This window comes from Dermacentor albipictus, unplaced genomic scaffold (genome assembly GCF_038994185.2).
Source record: "Dermacentor albipictus isolate Rhodes 1998 colony unplaced genomic scaffold, USDA_Dalb.pri_finalv2 scaffold_20, whole genome shotgun sequence".
NCBI lineage: Eukaryota > Metazoa > Arthropoda > Arachnida > Ixodida > Ixodidae > Dermacentor > Dermacentor albipictus.
In genome coordinates, this window is record NW_027225574.1 from 2,218,562 (window position 1) to 2,240,916 (window position 22,355).

At 46.3% G+C, this 22,355-nt stretch overlaps 2 long non-coding RNA genes across 2 annotated transcripts; both read left to right on the plus strand.

The window, feature by feature from the left end:
* The first annotated feature begins 935 nt into the window (after positions 1-935).
* On the plus strand, positions 936-3,459 carry LOC139052231 (uncharacterized). Its single transcript, XR_011509798.1, has 3 exons — positions 936-1,033; positions 3,002-3,076; positions 3,141-3,459. It is a non-coding gene; the product is annotated as an uncharacterized lncRNA (long non-coding RNA).
* Positions 3,460-5,627: 2,168 nt separating this feature from the next.
* Positions 5,628-9,734, plus strand: LOC139052209 (uncharacterized). The gene is made up of 4 exons (XR_011509777.1): positions 5,628-5,819; positions 6,977-7,011; positions 7,961-8,035; positions 8,100-9,734. It is a non-coding gene; the product is annotated as an uncharacterized lncRNA (long non-coding RNA).
* The last annotated feature ends 12,621 nt before the right edge of the window (positions 9,735-22,355 follow it).

Consider the following 22,355-nt stretch of genomic DNA (forward strand, 5'->3'; position numbering starts at 1 on the left):
TGGAACGATTCGCTGGTCACAGGCGACGTGCATTTTCACGCGCCAGCCGCGTCCCCAGCTCCTTAAATGAGAAGCACCATCAGCCGCAACAAACGCTCTCAAATCGAAGCCCAAGTCGGCGCGAAATTTTATGCGTACGAGACGTACCCGATAACCTGCTTTTTCATGTCTTGTGATGACACAAGCTTAACTCATCAATGTCGCCGGTGGTCGACGTGATCGCTGCGAGCAGGGATCCTCCAGCCATCGCTTTCGAGTATGCAATCACGATTTCGCGTCTTGTCATCCGCCGCGTCGGAGGCCATCTGTTGCGCTGCGCAAGGCGAGGTTGTCCGAGTACGCGTCCTGCGCCGAGTTGCGCGAAAGTGATTGTATCCCTGAATGCAACCATATATTTTCAAGCTGGCAACGCATAAATGGGCAGACTACGCCGAACGCGCGCCGACCTCGCCGGGCGCTGCCATGCTGGTAGCACGTTTCCATTTGGCCAGCTGTACCGGCGTTCGATTTTGCAAACTTCGGGCAGGTTCGGGTTGTCTTGGGTTCCAAGCCCATGCGACTTCCTGTCAGAACCGGAACCAGCTGGCTGCCAGAACTCCGAAAATCATAGAGTTAGTAGAACAACTCTAGAGGAAAAGCTGGGCCGGAAAAGTGGGAACCTCTAGGGCGCCGCCCTGTTGCTACTGGTCAATGTGGCCAGCGCAATTACTATCGAAAGAGCTAAGAACAAGTATAAGTCACCTTATGCTTTGTCATCAAAAAACGCATAGCTGATGGCTTTATGAAGGTGGTACGTTAATATTAAGTTTACAGAAAGCGATCGCTAAGTCCGTGACTTATGTAAATCACGATGTACGCATTCGTGCAATAAAAGATGACACGAATTTCGGTTTCGAATCTGTTTTTTGGATGCGTAGTAGTTTCGTACAGTTTAGGTTTGACATGCGATCGCGCGTCGACATCGGACGCTATGGCACACTCGTGCCTTATGTGCCACCGAAGCCCCGAAGTGGTCTGGCATATACTTTCACATGTAAGTAAACGAATGTATCTCCTTGTTGAGAATATCACGCGAGTAGGCAGCTCTAGTGGTAAATCACAATCGTTTGAGAAGCGTCACAGTAGAGCATTTTTCTGCATGCGGAGCGGTGTTTTTATTTGCAGGTTTCCCTTCAGTAGGAAATTGCTGGACAGGCGGACCAGCGCACCGGAATTGTACTGGCGAAGCCACAAGCAACTCAAAGAATCTGTTTAATTGTTGCACTTTGAACAATCATGCTTCTTCAAAGGCCACAGCAGAAAAACAGCCTGATGCCGAGTATTTCTGTGCCACGAAGTAATCAAGAGGCGAGTGCCTAATGCGGACGAAATCGAGTGCATCGAGACTTAGAACGACAGAAAGCTGAGCTAGTTCGTAAAGATTCATGATGCAAAATAGAGGTGAGGCGTGCAGACAGGACACAAGAGTAGAGAAGTGGGCGGTGCTCGTGTTGTTTGCTTGTAAATACTCTACCCTTGTGTCCTGTCTGCACGCCTCACCTCCGTTTTGCCTAACGAGTGCATCAACCCACATATTAATAGCGTAGGCGTTTTATTAACTGTGCAATATTTTCAACACTTCCTTGCATGCCATTTCATGTGGAATATCTTTTCTGGTCAGAAATGTGTGCAGCGAATCTATTTGCATGATCGACTCCGGGCCTGTGGGACCGTTCACTTGCACTTGATGCTGAGTTTTTTACATGTATCCATAAACTGCAGATATGCACATCAGATCCCTGCGAGCATTTTCAAAATTCAATTATTCTCGACAACAGGCACATATGCAATACTGACATAATCCAGAATACCACTAAGCAGCTGGGACACATTTTTGTTGACCATACTCGCAGGTAAAATAAGTACATCATGTGGACAGCTCCAGCTCATTTTCCTTAAGTCAGTGTGTACAAGGGTTATGCAAAAATAATTTTTTTCTCGCGCACCGATTATATTGCTGTATAAGCAAGAGAACCCACCACGTTAGTGTAACATATCTTGTGCATCACACTAATATGTGCTTTCATTTACCAAGTGAGACGAGTTACTTTTATGGCTCACTCAGTCATATCACACTGCAAGCTGCATTCATCAATCTTCAATTGGATTTTGCAAATGTTTAATGAAACATGTTTCCCTTTTATGCAGATATGCAATGGCAAGTCCTTCCATGTGTTCCAAAAGTAAAATTTAAGCTCTAAATTAAAGAAGACATATATTCTAGTCAGAAACAAGCAAAAATGATGACTGCAGAGTATCAGAAGCCCAAGGTACAGAAATTATGAGAAGTGTCGAATGAGTTTAAGGAAAGAGTCGTATTTGAAGATGCAAGACTCATTAGTGGAGGTCAAGCAAGTCAATATAGGTAGAATACTCTGCAAAATTATGCGAGTGAGGGGATGTCAAACAGTGGGTCAGGAAATGCATTGTTTTTCTGCTAAACAAGAGCTGATTGCCATTACATAAGTCACTTCAGCATCATGATAAATTCAGAAATAAACCAAAAAACAAGACACGCAAAAATAAAAAAAAAACCATTGAATGATGCTCTCTCCACACTGGGATAAATAAAAACAAACACATCACATCTAATGTGGACATATCAGATGCCTTGTGAAACACTAAAGGAACAATTCAGTTTCGAGCTATGGCACTTGCCGCATAGATGTGGGGGCGCCTTGCACCAATAGTGATAGTTACCACTGCATTTAGAAATTGAAAGCATTCGTGCAGACAAGGATGATTCTTTATATTTTTGGCTACCACTTCGAATGCCTCCACCAAGTGTTACAATGCTGCACGCAGCCATACTAAGGATCTCGCAGCAACATCTGCAGGTAAAAAGCAGAAGCAGTCAAAGTGCTGGTGTGTTCTGGACACTATGTTTGAAAACTTTTAGGCAAGAAGAGTGCAAGAAGCAGACATAACAACTGCATTTAAATGGCCTTTTCTTTTTGCTTAGACAATGCCTACGCCTAGCCACAGCAGCTCCCTCATACAGACTCCGCAAGCCAAGAGGCCGTGGAGGCAAATGCAGGTAAGAGGCAATAAGCAATAGCACTGGTATCGACATTCATCTAATTTCTTTTTATTTTGTTTAGGCAGCCAGCACACCTCAAACAGCCACCTTGACTGCGGGTGTGTCACCCTAGTCGCCAAGGAAACATTTGTGGGAAAGTGACAGGCAATGTGAACAGTACTCCATGTAAACAATACTCTTTCTCTCGGATGACTCCTACGCCTCGCCACGCCAGCACACTTGTGCACAAAGATGCCGCAGAGGCACGTGCAGGTCAGAGGCAAGAAGCAGTGGCACTGGTGTCAACATTTACCCAATTTCTTTTTCTTACACTGAGACAGCCAGCACACCTCGAACAGCCACCTTGACTGCAGATGTGTCAGTAGATTCCTGTTGTACATATGCTCACAATAAACTTCAGTAAACTTGAACTTCATAATAAACTTGAAGGCAAATGGGACATTGATGCATTGTATTTTTGAACATTTATTGTGCACATACATGTTACACTTTGCAGTGCTACAGAGCGTATTTTGAAGCTTCCCCCTATATTTTGCACCTTTAATTATGTAAGTGTTGTGTGGCCCTCAATGCAGTTCATGTTGTAGTAGCTGCTTTGTCTGCGTATCGCACATTGGCTTAAGCTCGTGATATCCACAAACTTCTCTCACATATACAAAATAAAGTTCTATGTAGTCCTCAGTGTTACAACAAAAAATGAAAGTAAGCAATCGGATCGTGGAATTATGTTTATTACAGTGATTCCTATGACAGTTACTTACAAGTTGACAACTTGAACTGTTTAATCGGTCCATAGCCCCCTCTATTTTTCAAAAATAAAGGAGGCTATGATCTGTCATGGCAAGGAATTGTATGTATACATTAAAAAAGGGGGGTATGTGTGTGTTTGTAGTGGGGGTATAGGATTAGGGCGGTACGAAAAAATGTACCAACACCGTCTTCTAGACCCATTCCGTTAAGGTACCGTAACAAAGCGTATTATGCATAAAGTTAATACAACCAACTCTGATATTACTACAGACGCCAGGCGACGCGAGCTACATTTGTCATGATGCATTCGCGACTGCACCGGATGCCCTCCACATTATTCTCGTTAATCGTGCTCACTGCGCCGAGGCAAAAGAAAGATCATGGGCGCAGGTGCCTTTAAAGTATCTTGACCTTGCCAGGCACGGCTGCGCGTGCCAGGGGAGCTGTCCGTGCGAACACTCCCTGGCACACACCTGCCTCGGCGGCCCCAACCTACGTACCGTTCTGCTTCGAGCTGCGATCCCCCCACTGTCCCTTGGGTGCCCTGGAGTTCCTGCGCCGCCTGCTCTACTATCATCTCAGGTGCTCTCCTGAAACTTCCGTTTGTCGGTAACATGTGCCCTACAGCTGGATCATTACTTATAATAAAAAACCCGGTCTATCGTCACGACGATAGATCGCGAACATACCGCGCCCGTGCGAAGAGAATTACGGAACGCCAACGAGGCATCTGACCACAGCTTCGAGCTCGTAACGTCGTCGAGTGACACTCCTGCAACAGGCGTGACCGCTGAAAACCGCATACCGCCGGAAACTTGACCAGGATCATCCCTCGGTTGCATAACTGCCAGCTGTACGGCTAACATGGACCACACCCACACCGTCCCGCAACATAGAATAAAGAGCCAACTTATAAAGCCCAAACACACGGCTGCGCGCACACACAGCACAACAAGCGAGACGCCATGCTGCTACGCTGCTGCTGTTGCCGGATCAAAACTGACTACTGTCACCAAATCTAGCAAGCATCTCAGGAGCTGGCAACCTCGGCGCGTAGCAACATGGCGGCGCTCTTGCGGTTCCCGATTTTAATGCATGGGCCCTATGGGTAGCTTGTCCTCTAGAGTCAGTATAGTAACTCTATGCCGAAAATCGAAGAGGCCCACTGACAGGCGCGCGCATCCGGTTCAGCCGCAATGCGCGATCCCCCTCTAGCGAGATTACTTCGCTTCTCGTTCTTACATATGAAAACAAAACCATAAAAATTAAGATGGAGCTAAAATGTTGCAGTTTACGGCGAATTTTGTCGCCGTAACTAGAAGTGTCAGCGCGAACAGCTGTGCGCGTGGTGCAGTTAGCAGTCATCGCCCGTGCCGCACGGGCGAATCCACCTTGCGATGACGTAGCAAAGTGCACCACGCGCACTGCTGTTCGCGCCGACAGCACTTATGGTTTCGGCGATCTGTGCGACAAGACCCGCCGCAAACTGCATCATTTTAGCGTCACCTTTATTTCTATGCTGAAACACGGCAGGCTGCGATCTCCAAGCCTGACCTGGTCGACCAGTGCGAACCATAGAGTTAGTAGAACAACTCTAGAGGAAAAGCTGGGCCGGAAAAGTGGAAACCTCTAGGGCGCCGCCCTGTTGCTACTGATCAATGTGGCCAGCGCAATTACTATTGAAAGAGCTGAGAACAAGTACAGGTCACCTTATGCTTTGTCACCTAAAAACGCATACCTGATGGCTTTATGAAGGTGGTACGTTAATTTTAAGTTTACAGAAAGCGATCGCTAAGTCCGTGACTTATGTAAATCACGATGTACGCATTCATGCAATAAAGGATGACGCGAATTTCGGTTTCGAATCTGTTTTTTGGATGCGTAGTAGTTTCGTTTGACATGCGATCGCGCGTCGACATCGGACGCTATGACACACTCGTGCCTTATGTGCCACCGAAGCCCCGAAGTGGTCTGGCATATACCTTCACATGTAAGTAAACGAATTTATCTCCTAGTTGAGAATAACACGCGAGTAGGCAGCTCTTGTGGTACATCACAATCGTTCGAGAAGCGTCACAGTAGAGCATTTTTCTGCATGCGGAGCGGTGTTTTTATTTGCAGGTTTCCCTTCAGTAGGAAATTGCTGGACAGGCGGACCAGCGCACCGGAATTGTACTGGCGAAGCCACAAGCAACTCAAAGAATCTGTTTAATTGTTGCACTTTGAACAATCATGCTTCTACAAAGGCCACAGCAGAAAAACAGCCTGATGACCGAGTATTTCTGTGCCACGAAGTAATCAAGTGGCGAGTGCCTAATGCGGACGAAATAGAGTGCATCGAGACTTAGAACGACAGAAAGCTGAGCTAGTTCGTAAGGATTCATTATGCAAAACAGAGGTGAGGCGTGCAGACAGGACACAAGAGTAGAGAAGTGGGCGGCGCGCGTGTTGTTTGCTTGTAAATACTCTACTCTTGTTTCCTGTCTGCACGCCTCACCTCCGTTTTGCATAACGAGTGCATCAAGCCACATACTAATAGCTTAGGCGTTTTATTAACTGTGCAATATTTTCAACACTTCCTTGCATGCCATTTCATGTGGCATATCTTTTCTGGTCACAAATTTGTGCAGCGAATCTATTTGCATGATCGACTCCGGGCCTGTGGGACCGTTCACTTGCACTTGATGCTGAGTCTTTTACATGTACCCATAAACTGCAGATATGCACATCAGATCCCTGCGAGCACTTTCAAAATTCAATTATTTTCGACAACAGGCACATATGCAATACTGACATAATCCGGAATACCACTAAGCAGCTGGGACACATTTTTGTTGACCATACTCGCAGGTAAAATAAGTACATCATGTGGACAGCTCCAGCTCATTTTCCTTAAGTCAGTGTGTACAAGGGTTATGCAAAAATAATTTTTTTCTCGCGCGCACCGATTATTTTGCTTTATAAGCAAGAGAACCCACCACGTTAGTGTAACGTATCTTGTGCATCACACTAATATGTGCTTTCATTTACCAAGTGAGATGAGTTACTTTTATGGCTCATTCAGTCATATCACACTGCAAGCTGCATTCATCAATCTTCAATGGGATTTTGCAAATGTTTAATGAAACATGTTTCCCTTTTATGCAGATATGCAATGGCAAGCCCTTCCGTGTGTTCCAAAGGTAAAATTTAAGCTCTAAATTAAAGAAGACATTTCTAGTCAGAAACAAGCAAAAATAGTGAATGCAGAGTATCAGAAGGCCAAGGTGCAGAAATTATGAGAAGTGTCGAATGATTTTAAGGAAAGAGTCGTATTTAAAAATGCAAGACCCTTTAGTGGAGGTCAAGCAAGTCAATATAGGTAGAATACTCTGCAAAATTATGCGAGTGAGGGGATGTCAAACAATGGGTCAGGAAATGCATTGTTTTTCTGCAAAACAAAAGCCGATTGCCATTACATAAGTCACTTTAGCATCATGATAAATTCAGAAATAAACCAAAAAACAAGACACGCAAAAATAAACAAAACATTTAATGATATTTCAGCAGAACTTTTTGTTGGGGTAGTTGGTGCATATTACTGATGTACTATAGCGCCAAACAGACGACACAAGAAGAAGAGACACGGACATAAGCGCTCATCCGTGTCTCTTCTTGTGTCGTCTGTTTGGCGCTATAGTACTTCAGCCATTTAATGATGCTCTCTCCACAGTGGGATAAATAAAAACAAACACATCACATCTAATGTGGACATATCAGATGCCTTGTGAAACATAAAGGAACAATTCAGTTTCGAGCTATGGCACTTGCCGCATAGATGTGGGGGGGCCTTGCACCAATAGTGATAGTTACCACTGCATTTAGAAATTGAAAGCATTCGTGCAGACAAGGATGATTCTTTATATTTTTGGCTACCACTTCAAATGCCTCCACCAAGTGTTACAATGCTGCACGCAGCCATACTAAGGATCTCGCAACAACACCTGCAGGTAAAAAGCAGAAGCAGTCAAAGTGCTGGTGTGTTCTGGACAATATGTTTGAAAACTTTTAGGCAAGAAGAGTGCAAGAAGCAGACATAACTGCATTTATTTCCATAATTCCCCATTTAAATGGCCTTTTCTTTTTGCTTAGACAATGCCTACGCCTAGCCACAGCAGCTCCCTCATACAGACTCCGCAAACCAAGAGGCCGTGGAGGCAAATGCAGGTAAGAGGCAATAAGCAATAGCACTGGTATCGACATTCATCTAATTTCTTTTTATTTCGTTTAGGCAGCCAGCACACCTCGAACAGCCACCTTGACTGCGGGTGTGTCACCCTAGTCGCCAAGGAAACATTTGAGGGAAAGTGACAGGCAATGTCAACAGCCACTCCTCCATGTAAACAATACTCTTTCTCTCGGATGACTCCTACGCCTCACCACGCCAGCACACTTGTGCACAAAGATGCCGCAGAGGCACGTGCAGGTCAGAGGCAAGAAGCAGTGGCACTGGTGTCGACATTTACCCAATTTCTTTTTCTTACACTGAGGCAGCCAGCACACCTCGACTGCAGGTGTGTTAGTTGATCCCTGTTGTACATATGCTCATAATAAACTTCAGTAAACTTGAACTTCATAATAAACTTGAAGGCAAATGGTACATTGATGCATTGTATTTTTGAACATTTATTGTACACATACAATATATGTTATACTTTGCAGTGCTACAGAGCGTATTTTGAAGCTTCCCCCTATATTTTGCACCTTTAATTACGTATGTGTTGTGTGGCCCTCTATGCAGTTCATGTTGTAGCAGCTGCTTTGTCTGTGTATCGCACATTGGCTTAAGCTCGTGATACCCACATACTTCTCTCACATATACAAAATAAAGTTCTATGTAGTCCTCAGTGTTACAACAAAAAATGAAAGTAAACAATCCGATCGTGGAATTATGTTTATTACAGTGATTCCTACGACAGTTACTGACAAGTTGACAACTTGAACTGGTCAATCGGTCCATAGCCTCCTCTATTTTTCAAAAATAAAGGAGGCTATGATCCGTCATGGCAAGGAATTGTATGTATACATAAAAAAAAGGGGGTATGTGTGTGTTTGTAGTGGGGGTATAGGATTAGGGCGGTACGAAAAAATGTACCAACACCGTCCTCTAGACCCATTCCGTTGAGGTACCGTAACAAAACGTATTATGCATAAAGTTCATACAACCAACTCTGATATTACTACAGACGCCAGGCGACGCGAGCTACATTTGTCATGATGCATTCGCGACTGCACCGGATGCCCTCCACATTATTCTCGTTAATCGTGCTCACTGCGCCGAGGCAAAAGAAAGACCATGGGCGCAGGTGCCTTTAATGTATCTCGACCTTGCGAGGCACGGCTGCGCGTGCCAGGGGAGCTGTCCGTGCGAACACTCCCTGGCACACACCTGCCTCGGCGGCCCCAACCTACGTACCGTTCTGCTTCGAGCTTTGATCCCCCCACTGTCCCTCGGGTGCCCTGGAGTTCCTGCGCCGCCTGCTCTACTACCATCTCAGGTGCTCTCCTGAGACTTCCGTTTGTCGGTTACATGTGCCCTACAGCTGGATCATTACTTATAATAATAAAAAACCCGATCTATCGTCACGACGATAGATCGCGAAAGCGGCTTTTGCAACATACCGCGCCCGTGCGAAGATAATTACGGAACGCCAACGAGGAGTCTGACCACAGCTTCGAGCTCGTAACGTCGTCGAGTGACACTCCTGCAACAGGCGTGACCGCTGAAAACCGCATACCGCCAGAAGCTTGAACAGGATCATCCCTCGGTTGCATAACTGCCAGCTCTACGGCCAACATGGACCACACCCACACCATCCCGCAACATAGAATAAAGAACCGACTTATGAAGCCCAAACAAACGGCTGCACGCACACAGCACAACTCTTCAAGCGAGACGCCGGATGGATGGATGGATGGATGGCGGCTATACCCTTTGTAACGGGCGGCGGCTGGCGCCACCTAGCCTTTTGTCCCCCCCCCTCCTATTTTATTATTATTCTTTTTTTGCCCAACCTAGTTTTGCTGCTACGCTGCTACTGTTGCCGGATTAAAACTGACTACTATCACGAAGTCTAGCAAGCGTCTCAGGAGCTGGCAACCTCGGCGCGTAGCAACATGGCGGCGCTCTTGAGGTTCCCGATTTTAATGCATGGGCCCTATGGGTAGCTTGTCCTCTAGAGTCAGTATAGTAACTCTATGGTGCGAACTCGTCGCCCGGGCCCGGAAGGCGATCCACGCCAGAGTAGGGTGCCTCGATGTCCTCCTCGCCCGCCGCTCCGTTCAGGGTGGAGACAAGTGCGTCGTCTGCTACGGCGTCCGCCATGTTCTTGCCCGCTGCGAGCGGCGCGTTGTTGGCGCGCGTGTGGATGAGCGGTTTGACGGAAGCAATGCGCTTTTTTTATAACTTCGATGACGAATTTCTCTACTATTAAGAAATATTTTTGCACCGGAAAATTTGTGCGCATTCCCTAAGGCCCCTCTTTTATGCCAGCTCAACTTCGTGTTTCTATTTAGTGTCGTTTTAATGCAATCGTTTGGAAGTACCCTCGTAAAACGCGTTGCAACCAGTGATCAGTGGCCTGGCGTGTTTTGTTTGCGAACTGTAAATACAGAAATTAAGTTTCGCGGCAGTCATTTTGTTTCACAGTGAGAAATGATGCGTTTAACACAAGCGTTCATAGAGGAATGCAAAAATTGCTACGCTGCCAGCATTTCTGTTCTTCGCGAAGAGTTACGCCGTGAACCTGTGTTGCTTGTGAGCGTGTTGGTATGCAGCGCTGGAAATTCCTATTGCATAAGAAGATGCCGGTGGTAAAGGAAAGAGGTCAATAAGTGACGAGTAGATACGCGATTTCAGTCACGACGTTTGTGTCGCCATGCAGGTTTTTATTATATCAGCTGTCGGGAGGTGTCAATTGCCACAGGTCTTTCGTAGATCACAGACCAACGACCAGAAACTAGAAAGAAGCCTTGAGTTAACTTGAACAAAATACATTAGAATGTCAGCTTGCAGCTCAGCTCGATAAGTTGGAAACAAAAGCGGAAAACTTGTACAAACACAAGGTGAAACATCAGCACGCACAGCAAAGTAAGAATAAACACATGAATGAAAACTATATTAAAATACTAACACAAATGAAACGAAAGTTTTTGAATTCTGGCGATATGCATTAAAATATAATTTCAGTGTTCACTGTAGGCTCACTCCTGCACACGTCTTGCTTGCATGCCCGTGAAATCCCGTTGCCGCGGCTTGACGCAGGTGCAAACGCAGCCCCAGTCTCGCGTAGTTTGACACAAAGAGCTTTTCCACTGTTTCTTTGTGTTCCTGACAGGCGCCCGTTACGCCGCACCGCAACATATTTGTCAAGTATGCGGTTACAGCCTTCAAAGATGATTTCATGGTGAAAACGCTTTCCGTCCAGGTGGTGATACCATTTAAAATGTTCCTCGCAATGTTTGAGAACTAGCATGACTGCATCGCTTGGGTAATGAAGGTTGCTGCTTTCAGAGACGTATTCCTTGAGGGACGTCAACTACGCATGCTCACTGCTATCAATGCAGGCTTTCACTGCTCGCAGTGGTCAATAGATTCGAGGATCCCTTTTATAAGAAACCCACCGATATGAAACAAAATCTCGCACTCAGCTTATGTTAGCTATTCAACAAACGGGATCTCCGCGTCGTCGATAGCTTCAATATTGGCTGCCGCTTCTTCTTGCATATCTGCCGACAGCAGGTACTGTGCGTCATCGGCATCGTAGCTAGTCGTTGACGGTTTGTGGATGAATTGGCTGACACAAACACCTTGAGTGATCACTGCACAACGGCACGCAGCAGCCGGGCATTTTGTGCCGACGACACCCAGCGAACTCGTCGCAGCAACGTCCTACCACCTGCACCGTGCAGCGCACGCGGCGGGCATGAACATGGCGGCGGTGGCTAGAACGAACCGGTTCTGGCGGCACCGGCGCCGTCAAAGAATGTCTCCACCCTGAACGGAGCGGCGGGCGAGGAGGACATCGAGGCACCCTACGCCAGAGAGTTGCTGTGATAAGGGACTCTCCCAACTCGACTGACAAGTCACTGATTCAAACAGGTTTCGCTCTCCCTCCCTTTCAAACCTAACTAGAAGCGATCTCACTAGAGGGGGATCGCGCATTCCGGCTGAACCGGATGCGCGCGCCTGTCAGTGGTGGTGACCGGACGACGCGCACCATACGTCCATTTATGCTTGGGCCACGCGCTCCGCTATTCCAAGTTTCGCTTGACGCCCGCAGGGGGAAGCAGAAATAACTGCACAGCATGGACAACCAGAACTGCGACGCCAATACGTTCGGGGGCTGCCACATTCCATTCGGCAGACCTATCACCGTTGTAGGACATTTGTCCGACGGAGATTCAACACCTCTAGGAGATGAGCCCGATGTCCAAATCATTGCGCCACGAACAAGTCTAACCGGTGCAATTAGTAGCGGTTCGGCCTGTCCGTGTTACAAGTGGTCAACGCATCGAGGTTAGTCGAGGCAAACAGCGTATCGCTGAACCGCATTTTGCCTTCAAACGCACCACTTTCAATGACTCTTGAGCCCCGTTAAATCTCTGCTAGCACGGAAAACGCAGCAAGGAACATGGCCATTTACTAGAAAACGAATCCCAGTACGGGGTATAGCAATGTGCTATACAACAGCAGTCTGCTATTACCTTTGTACCACGTTCAACTTAAACACGGCCATTCGTTATCTGGGCGCACCATATTGTACACATGCAGACACCCATACTACTCACCATTGCAGTTACGCATAGCGCTCCAAGGCCGGCGAAATCACTGGGTCAACGGTAACGGCACCCATGAAACCATCAAGAGCGAATAACTGGCCCCAATCCCATTCCGCTCAACCCACATTCAAGAAAGACGACCAGAGATCAGATCAACTCGTTTATTCAGTATATCAAAACAATCACTCATCCAGAGCCCATCCCATAAGCACAGTACCTCAAGGGAACTTCCACCTTTTAAATAAAAGCTCCCCTTTTCGCCATGTGATCGAAAGGAAAAGCAAACCCGCTCCTGTCGAGTCGCTTCGGGCTCCGATTAGTCTCGTGTGCCTAAATCCTTTTACAAAGTAAACACGGATGTATAAGGTGCGCCCTCAATACCAGACTGGTCGCAAGGAAAACACACAACCGGACCTTCCAACAGGGCGCAATTTTAAAGCGAAATAAGCTTTCTTCGATGAAGAAACTCCTTGCGCGTGTAGCGCTAGTAGCTAGGCGTCGCCACGCCACTGCCACTAGGAACAAAGCATACGTCCAGCTGCAAAAAAAAAAAAAGGAGGCCAGCAAGTAGCCTGTATACCCATGGAAGGTCCTTTTTTAACTGCGGCAAAAAAAAATTAATGGCAAATAACTACGCAATCAACTCAGAGGGAAGGTCCTCTTTTTTTTAATCAAGTCAGAGGGAAGGCCCTTTTTTTTAATTAGCCGCGGCATTCAACTGCCATTTGGTACTTTCGGGGATAAAAAAAATCGCCCATTCCCACCTGCTCTTTCCTGCTACATTATCTACGGTAGGCATGAATGCTAAAAATATGACATGGGGCGAAACGATGGCTCAGGTACCTTGGCGTTCCTGTTACTCAAGAACACCCCTCCCGCCCGCCAAGCTCAATTCTCCCATTCACACTTCACCAAAGGCACTGGCATGTGAAACACCATCCTCAAAATTACATGTCCAACATTACACAATGAAGATATGGAAACGGCTACAGCTGGCATCCTCCATTGAGCGTATAAAACACTACCCACAACAGAGCTATTCTACTGGTCTCAACCCCTTACGTACTCGCGCTATAGGGTGGCTAGAAGGCTTGCACGTGAACGAAACTGTCGTCGCCCTGCCTTCCACACGGCTCGGGTCAAACATTTTACTCCACCCGACCTCGCACTTTTCAAGGGCCCCCCACCAGGCCACACAGCGAATTTTTGTTATACGCCGGAAACTCACGTCTTCTAAGAGCTAACCAGCAATAATTTTATGAAGTACACTATTACTAGCTGATATTCAAATATCTGAAAGGGCACGAACCCACAATTTCACGAGGCGCGCTTCAATGCATACTCTCTCCACTTGCCCCGCCTTGCCACCGCAAACGAAATTCCTTCCCTGCGTTCTGCCATAACTGAGGCTCCCGTGACGTCACGGATGAGAGCATGAAAGAGGATGCTCGCGGCGCAGGAACACAGCAGAAAGTTTTGTTTTCTGCGCGCGCGACTGCACGACGTCTGGGAAAAAGCAAGCAGACGAACCGGAAGTACATCTAATGCATGCGCATTTTTGTCTCGACCTTAATTCGTCTTATAAAGCTACAGGTTACAATGATGTGGCCGAGCAATTTTCGAAGCCACGTTACACTACGAGTGACGTCACAGAACTACCGTGTACGTAGACGCACTTGCGATACGACGCGTACTATGGCTGGGAGCGCAGCGCCCGCGAGAAGAAACTTATGGCGTTTTTCACTGGTCGATTCGGAGCAGGATTTTTTGCTCCGCGGCAACGAATCCGAATTTCACTGGTCGATCTGGAGCGGGTTCGCGCGTTCCACTGGTCGTTTCGGATCAACTCGCTCCGCGCCGGATCGCTCTCAGCTGCTCCGCCGCCGAGACGCGGATTCGGGCGGAAATAGAACGCGTCACATGGCGTCACTTCCGTCTTCAAGCGAAATCGGTACCCGGTCGGTACGGACAACATTGTGTTGGGCATAGTTTGCGGAACCGGTTTGTGTCACGTGCACGCAGACTTCCTGTGTGATCTCCCGCGGAGCGTTCGTGCGCTCCACTGGCAGACTCGGATTGGTGAAAGCCGAGCGCTCGCTCGAGGATTCAGGCGGCTGCTCCAGATCGACCAGTGAAAAACGCCATTAGGTTTGAAATTCGCCCTTACTGCGGCGCGTAGCATGCAACACGCAAGTTACAGCTCGGCGAACCAGCGCGCCCACGCGTACATGCCACTGCGCATGCGACACCGCACATGCGCACTGGATTCTACGCTGGGCCGAGTACTGCGAGCGCCCAGCGTGTTTACGGGCCAGCGGAGACTGCAGCTAAACGCCGTACGAACGGAGTTTTCGCTGACCGATTCCTCGCTGGGGCGAGCGGAGCGCTTTGTTGCACCACCCGACAAAAGAAGGTTGGGGTTAATATTGCGAAGCGGCAGCTCGGGGCCAAGCTCTCGCTTCAGGTTTTCGACGGCAGCCATTCATCTTAAATCGTCGCCGATCGGCCCCGTTGCTGAAACACATCCGAGGCTTTTTCGTCTGCAGGCGAGCCAGCGCCGCAAACAAAATGCTCCTGAGCGCGCTCCGCTGGAGGGGAGGACATCAGCAAGCGAGCTACGCTCCCTGTAATATCGCTGGCCCGCTGAGCTTTCTCTTAGCAGACACGATCATTAGCGAGCACTGTATGCACTGCGTTCGCCAAGTTGAAAATGGGCGGACCTGGCAAGGTGCCCTTTAAAGAATGTGCCCAATTTATCCTATCCGCATTCCTAGCAATTAGAAATCTGCAACTTCCCGACTGGGCTCATTTGCACGTTTGGACTAGCATTAACGAAGAGTCTGAGAAGTCCGAGGATGTCACATAAGCTGGTCCAACAGCTTTTAGTCTGTGGCTACATAAAGCCTAGCATTTCAAAACCAAATGACATTACATTTACTACCAGAAGGCGACAACGTACAATAGCTCGCACCCCAGTTCTCAACAATTAAAGCGAGACCACTTCCCACTTAAAGGTTTCCTCAGGGCACTAGTCAACCCATAAAAAGCTAATAGATATAACGTATCCTACAGCTATATAGGTGACTAATAAAAGCAAGCATGCAGCTGTTTGCACTGCGTGGCCACCGGTTAGACACGTCTGTTTTTCCTACAAACGTTTCGGGGCGGGGGACTCAAAAGTCTATGGGGAACTGCAAGCATGGCGGTTCAGCCACCACGGGAATGGTCGTTAGAGATTCGCCTGACCTTTGTGCTTGCTTCATACGGCATGACTTCGCAAATTTAGCATCGTTAAAAAAAATGAATGAATATACAAGTGCATAGGCTTATTCCATTTTTCAATAATTCTGGGGTTTCATACGTACCAAAACCACGATTTGATTACGAGGAACGGCGTAATGGCGCACTCGAGATTTCGACCACCTGGGGATTGGGGATCATTAACAGGACACGGGCGTTTTTACATTTCGCCCACACCTAACTGCGGCCAGGATTCGATTGCGCGACCTCCTAGCAGTGCAACACCACAGCCGCTAAATTAACAACAAAATTTAATTTTCGGGTTTTACGTGCCAAAACCACTCTCCGATTATGAGGCACTCCGTAGTGGAGAACTCCGGAAATTTGGACCACCTGGGGTTCTTTACCGTGCACCTAAACCTAAGCACGCGGGTGTTTTCGCATTACGCCCCCACCGAAATGCGGCCGCCGTGGCTGGGATCACACAGGCGCTAAGCCACCACGTCGAGAGAAAGAATTGCTATACAAACTACAGCTTAGACTAATCCATGTACCGCGATTCTCATGGCAGCTGAACGATCAATGCTAGAGTTCCCTCCTCTAATTGTAGTAGTAAACCCTACAGACAATCGCGAACTTGAAAAACTAGCTCAATTCATTGGTGGGTTCTAATACAAATTATATAGTAAAAAACGTGACAAATTTACACAGCTGCAAAACCTTAGCTTCCGACTGTCCCATGTTACACTGGTCCACATAAATCTGGGGAGGTCTTGGCCCGTGTAAGCATCACCACAAAAGCTGCAGGCATGCAACAAATTTACAAGCACATACAAGTTAAAATTGCATCCACTGGCTTACAAGACATGACTTACGAAATAACTTAAGTATGTCTCACAGTGGGGAGGTGAACTCGAAGAAACATCCGCTGCATAGTAACCCATCACCCACTTCATGGCTTTCAAGGTGATCCCACCGTTGGCCATCTTCAGCCGTGTATTGCAGTGTTCAATATTTCTTCCGTGTCTTCGAAAAATTCTGGCGTCATCTTGAACACGCCACGTTGCACTACTATAGATCCCCCCGGGTCCCTTCATGATGAGCATCAGCATGGCAGTTAAGCAACACAGCTGCAATGAATGCATCACATGCTGGCACAAATTATGACCCAATGATTATACCCCAAAAGCAGAATGAGAGGCGATCACTCCCAGCCAATGATGCAGTGAGCAATACTAATTCAAAACCACGGTTAAAAATTGTACACACTAAATTTACAACTAGAAACAAAGTAGTGAATTCAGATTATATCTACAGGTAACCCATTTACCGAGAAAATATGGTCTCGAAAAAAAGGCGACGCAATTAACACGAAATATCAGTATTAAGAAAATTTGGAAACTGCAATGTCAACATGAATTCAACTGTCCACGTTACATCTGAACAGACAATGAGCAAATCGGGAAGAGTACTACAGCACTAACTTTTCAAGCACAAAAGTGTACAGGCTGTAAAACCATCGCAGTGGGAGCCACTTTTGTTCAATCTCAAAGCAACACACAAAAATGTAGCAGCTTCAAGTCTAGCAAAAATGGTTTTGTTCAGACAGCCACTTCCAAAATTTCCTACTTGCATCTTATTGTGTCCATGTCTGTGACCACAACTCTGCTCCACAATTTGATGTGCTTGAAAAAGTTAGTCGAACAGAAAAGCAAGAGGTGCAGATGAAAAGTTCAAATACAGAAACCCTCGCCAGTGCCAGGCAGGCAATAATTTTGCACAGTAAATGCACACTAGCTAGTTGGAAAACAGTAAAAGCAGAAATCCATGCTCGGCGCAGAAGTAGGGCTATCATTACACTATGCTACACGGAAATGTTCACAGAAACATTCACAAAATGAAGCAAACTAAACTGCACGATAAATCTCGGCCTAAACCCAAAGATTAGCTCACAATCAGTAAACATGAAACAATGAGATCATGTAACAGGTGCACCTTACTCTGTCCTTGGCTGTTAAGGTCCTTGCCACCTATAAAGCACATTTAAAGACACGAGTCGGCAATAGCATAAAAGCACGAGATCGCTGTTCTGCCAAAAAACTTCTATAAATCCGAAAACCCAGCAAGACATTTAAAGGGCCCCTAAACCACCCGAAGGTCGAAATTTAGTTGTGTTCGGGCAGTGTACGAGTCTAACGAACTTGTAGTCGGGAGACTTTCTCGAAACAGCGCCATAATAGCAGTTGCACGCTATATCGAAACACAGCTATCTTTCGCTTCGCTCCTTCCTCAGCTACGCGTTTGTCACTTGATCTCCGCCTCGCTGAGTGCTCCTCCAAATTACACGCAACATAAGTCGCTGCCAACCTGCTTTTCTAAACTGCCCACTTCCGGTTACCGCAACTGTGACCGCGGCAACCCGCTGCTGCTGCCGTGCCAGCCCAAGCTTCTGCGAAGCGTGCCGCTATGTACCCCATGTAGCGCGCCAGGCATTCCACAGGGCATCCTCGCGAGGCAGCCGGTGTCGCATTTCGTTTTTCCATTCGGCGATTTTGCAACCAAGCACCGCCGACCAATGCCTTCAAGTCGCCACAAAACACTGCCGGACTCTGTTCTCGCAGCTAATTACATCGCTAAGCACGACTGCATTGGAGCGAGACACTTGGCACTTGTGCTGTGGGTCATAGTTACCGATTAGCAAGTGTGCACAGGAGAACAACACGACAAACTAGGGAGTTCGTGCACCTACTAGCAGACTAAATGGAAGTCGTAAGTTCTTGGTTCGACCAATCAACAGTGTCTGCTCCTGGCGACATCACCCTATGCACCCTGGCGACGTCACTAGCATGGGGACACCGGAAGCGCCCGAGGTGCACAGGATTTTGTTTGGCATCATTCATCCTTATGGCATTCTGAACTCATTGCGCATGTTTAGTTGAATGTTTAGAAATATCGGAGGTGGTTTAGGGGCCCTTTTGGAAGCAAGCACTAACCCTATGCTAATAGCTGTTAATGTCACACCTGCTGTTCTCGAAACGTAAACATGCTAGCGCAAATATGAAAATAACGAAGGCACTGGAACCACGTAAAACGCATTTCAAGGACAGGCAGCTAGTTAAGCATCTCTGCTGAACAACTGGAGCTGACCAACAAGGAACATCGTAATCCGAGATTCAACCCTTGCAACAAGAATCAAACCAAAAACCAGATCAAGCAAATGAATCATTTTAGGTGACAAATAAAATCTGGCAATTATATACAAATGCAACACAAACGGATATTTAGTCCCTGCCCTGCCAAGGAAAACTTTGCGAAAACCAGACAAATCAGCCGTACAATATGGCCATTGACAATAAAATTGTTGCTCAAAATGCAAAGGCCAAGCACTCAAAGCTTGAATAGATCCTTTGCAGCGAACAATGTAACTCGAGCAAATACTCCATTAAATAACATCGCACACATTCCGATCAGATGGTAAGAACGCATGAAATAGCCAATTCCTCTGCACACAAATAAAAATGACATACCTGGTGTGAAAATGGTGTAAAGGCACTGAAGTTCTAGAAATGGTGAATGTCATTCTGTTTTGTCGACAATTGCAAAAAAAAAAAACCATTACCCAACTCCCAAGATCTTGCCTCCTAAGGATGGCTCCTAAAAATGGCAAGCATGACCAGCACTTTGCGCAATTTGGTTCACTTTCTTATTGATGAGAACTATGCAGCACTTCACTTTGTCGGGGTGCATATTACAAGTGCATATCCTAGAATGGAGAAAAGCCAAAGCTTGCTAAAAGCAGCGAACACTATACTCTGGACCCTTAAATAGCCACCCTGCGAGCCAAAAGCAACCCAATCTTGCACTACACAAGCCTTTTAGCTTTTGTCATACATTACATAATGCACAAGCTGTTAGCATGTACTATCTTTTCTATCTTTTCCCGCAAGTTCTCCAATCAATGCAACTTATTGCAGCACTTAGGGCAATGGAGCTGACCTGGTAATAATATCCTGGCAGTCTTGGTGGCTTAAGAATTTTGAAAACCTGTACAGTTTGCTGTCCACCCTCTATTTAACAACCTTTCCATTTACCATTGCATATATTTACACAGAAAGCAATACGTTGGCTATATTTTGCACGTATCAATTTACTAAAACAAATGTTTGGTATTTTATGGATCTGTGCAAGAGCAACGCCCGCAGAAGTGAGAAAAATGCATTGCTGCACCATTTTGTACCAAACCATGCACTCCAATGAAGCTCTGAGGCACCCTAACGAACAAGTACATTTTCTTCCAACAGTGTCTGCTTAATCTGGCTGTTTGGTGTCCCACACTGGGGCATATTTTCATAAACATTTATGTGGGCATGGACAACTCATGAACGCAGATATGCTCACTCTGTTGCTACCTTTGCAGAGAAAAGTTGCGACAGCCACAGTCTTTCAAGCTTGGCATTAGCAATTGATCTAATCAAGATGCACCACAAATGGCTATGAGAAGAGCAACGAAACAGGCTGTGTATACAGATACTACGCAAGGCATATAGGAAAAAAAGAACAGTGCACGCACGCAAACAAGTTTAGTGCTCTTTGTCACGTTTTAAGTACTCAGCTCTTTGCAAACTGGTTATCATTTCTAAGGAGACAAGTCACTTGTATGCTTGGAATGAGTGCTTCGTTAGTCTTTAGCATCAATATGTACAAGCTACATCACTATAGTCCCATTGCCATGTTTTGATGAGCACAAGCATAATGGCTTGATTTGGCTTAAGTCATTGTCTTTGCAATTTCAATTGCAGCATCCATACTGCGAGACCAAGTTCATGCCATGGCAACAATGCACAGCTATACCTGCAACTAACATGGCTACAACAGGCTGAGGGTGGTCACTTCAGTCAATTATCGCCACAAACTGCCATTAATTACCCCAAAACTTACAAAAAGGTGTTCACTGCGATCTGCAATATTGAAATAGGTAACCTGACGAACTTTGTGAAATGGAGTAATTATTCAACTTGAGAGCAAGTGACAAATACTCCGTTTCGGTTAGATATCAGGCACCGCTATGAAGGCTAGCAAGACCTCTTGCAATCAGTAGACGCGAAGTATGAGACTCATTTTAAAGCATACTGCACTTATTAAATGACAGGTGCCGGATGTTAATCCATTGGCGTCACATTTTTGCCGTCAGCAGCCACTGCATCACCCACAGACGACCACAACAGTGTCAGCTATAATGGAAGCACAAATTTGATGTAAACTTGCACCCACAAGTTTTAGCTGCGATATATGAAGTAGACCTTCTGTACAAAACATTGCCGATCAGTAAACTGTCTGGCAAAGTGCACAAGGCAAGGACTACGAACACACCACGTGCATAGCTTCCACAGCGTTGCCTACTACTTATGAAACGGAGTATAAATGACTCACCACGGCTATCAACTTCACTGTGGAATGTGCACGCAATTATCAAACAACATAAGAGTGAAACGGCTCAGCGTTGGTGTGCACAGCACTTGGTACAATGGAATTGTTTGTTTAAATACGATAACTGCAAAAACATTGAGTCTAGTTCAAGAAGTCACCAGAAGTGCATAGTATAAAGGTATTGATCAGAGTCACATGCACTTAAAGTACTGCAGCTTTTAAAATCATTGCATTCACTGTGATATCTCATACTCTAAAGTAGTTGGGTCCTAATTAATCCTTAAATATTTTGCACACACATAACTTTGGGACTGCCATCCACGAAACAAATACCCTTTGCAAGAACGCATATACCAATAACATCAGTTTTCGAAAGATGGTGGAAGCCGCAGACAAATTGTAAAAAAGGTCGCCTTTAAGAGAGAGGACGTAGCATAGCACGAAGAAAAGGGGGCAAAGAATTCCATTGAACCCACGCAAAAATTGCAACTGTCTCTGAAGCACAGTACCTTAACTAATGCACTGCATTGTAATGGGCAAAAACAAAGCACTGCACGTCATTCATAACAGGGCCAAGAATTCATGTCAGAGCTCTGAACGCAATTTCATGTTCATGAAGGTCATGAATATAAGTGCACTAGTTAAGGATTTGCTGCATTGAATGATAAAAATATAAAGAGCACTTCAAAAAGGTAGTCAGTTGCATCAAAGAGCATCAATCACGTTAGCAGCAATGGTATGCAAGTGAAAAAAATATGGTCACAGACGGCAGAGCAGTGGCCCAGGAGAGGGACGTATCACCTGATTGTGCTATTTTGCGAGGGTTCCTTGCGAAGGAGAAGAGTGAATGGCACCCCCTAGAACATAAAGACGGGAAAACGTGAATGCAAGCCGCATCAGAATGAGAAGAGCAAAGTGCTTGCCATGAAGAATGCGCATCCAATGGAGTTACTTCACCAATATCTCCCCAACTGTCCTCAACACAGCATCAAGAACCCACTACCCTAGACGTTAGCAGGAAACACCCATATCTACCTGA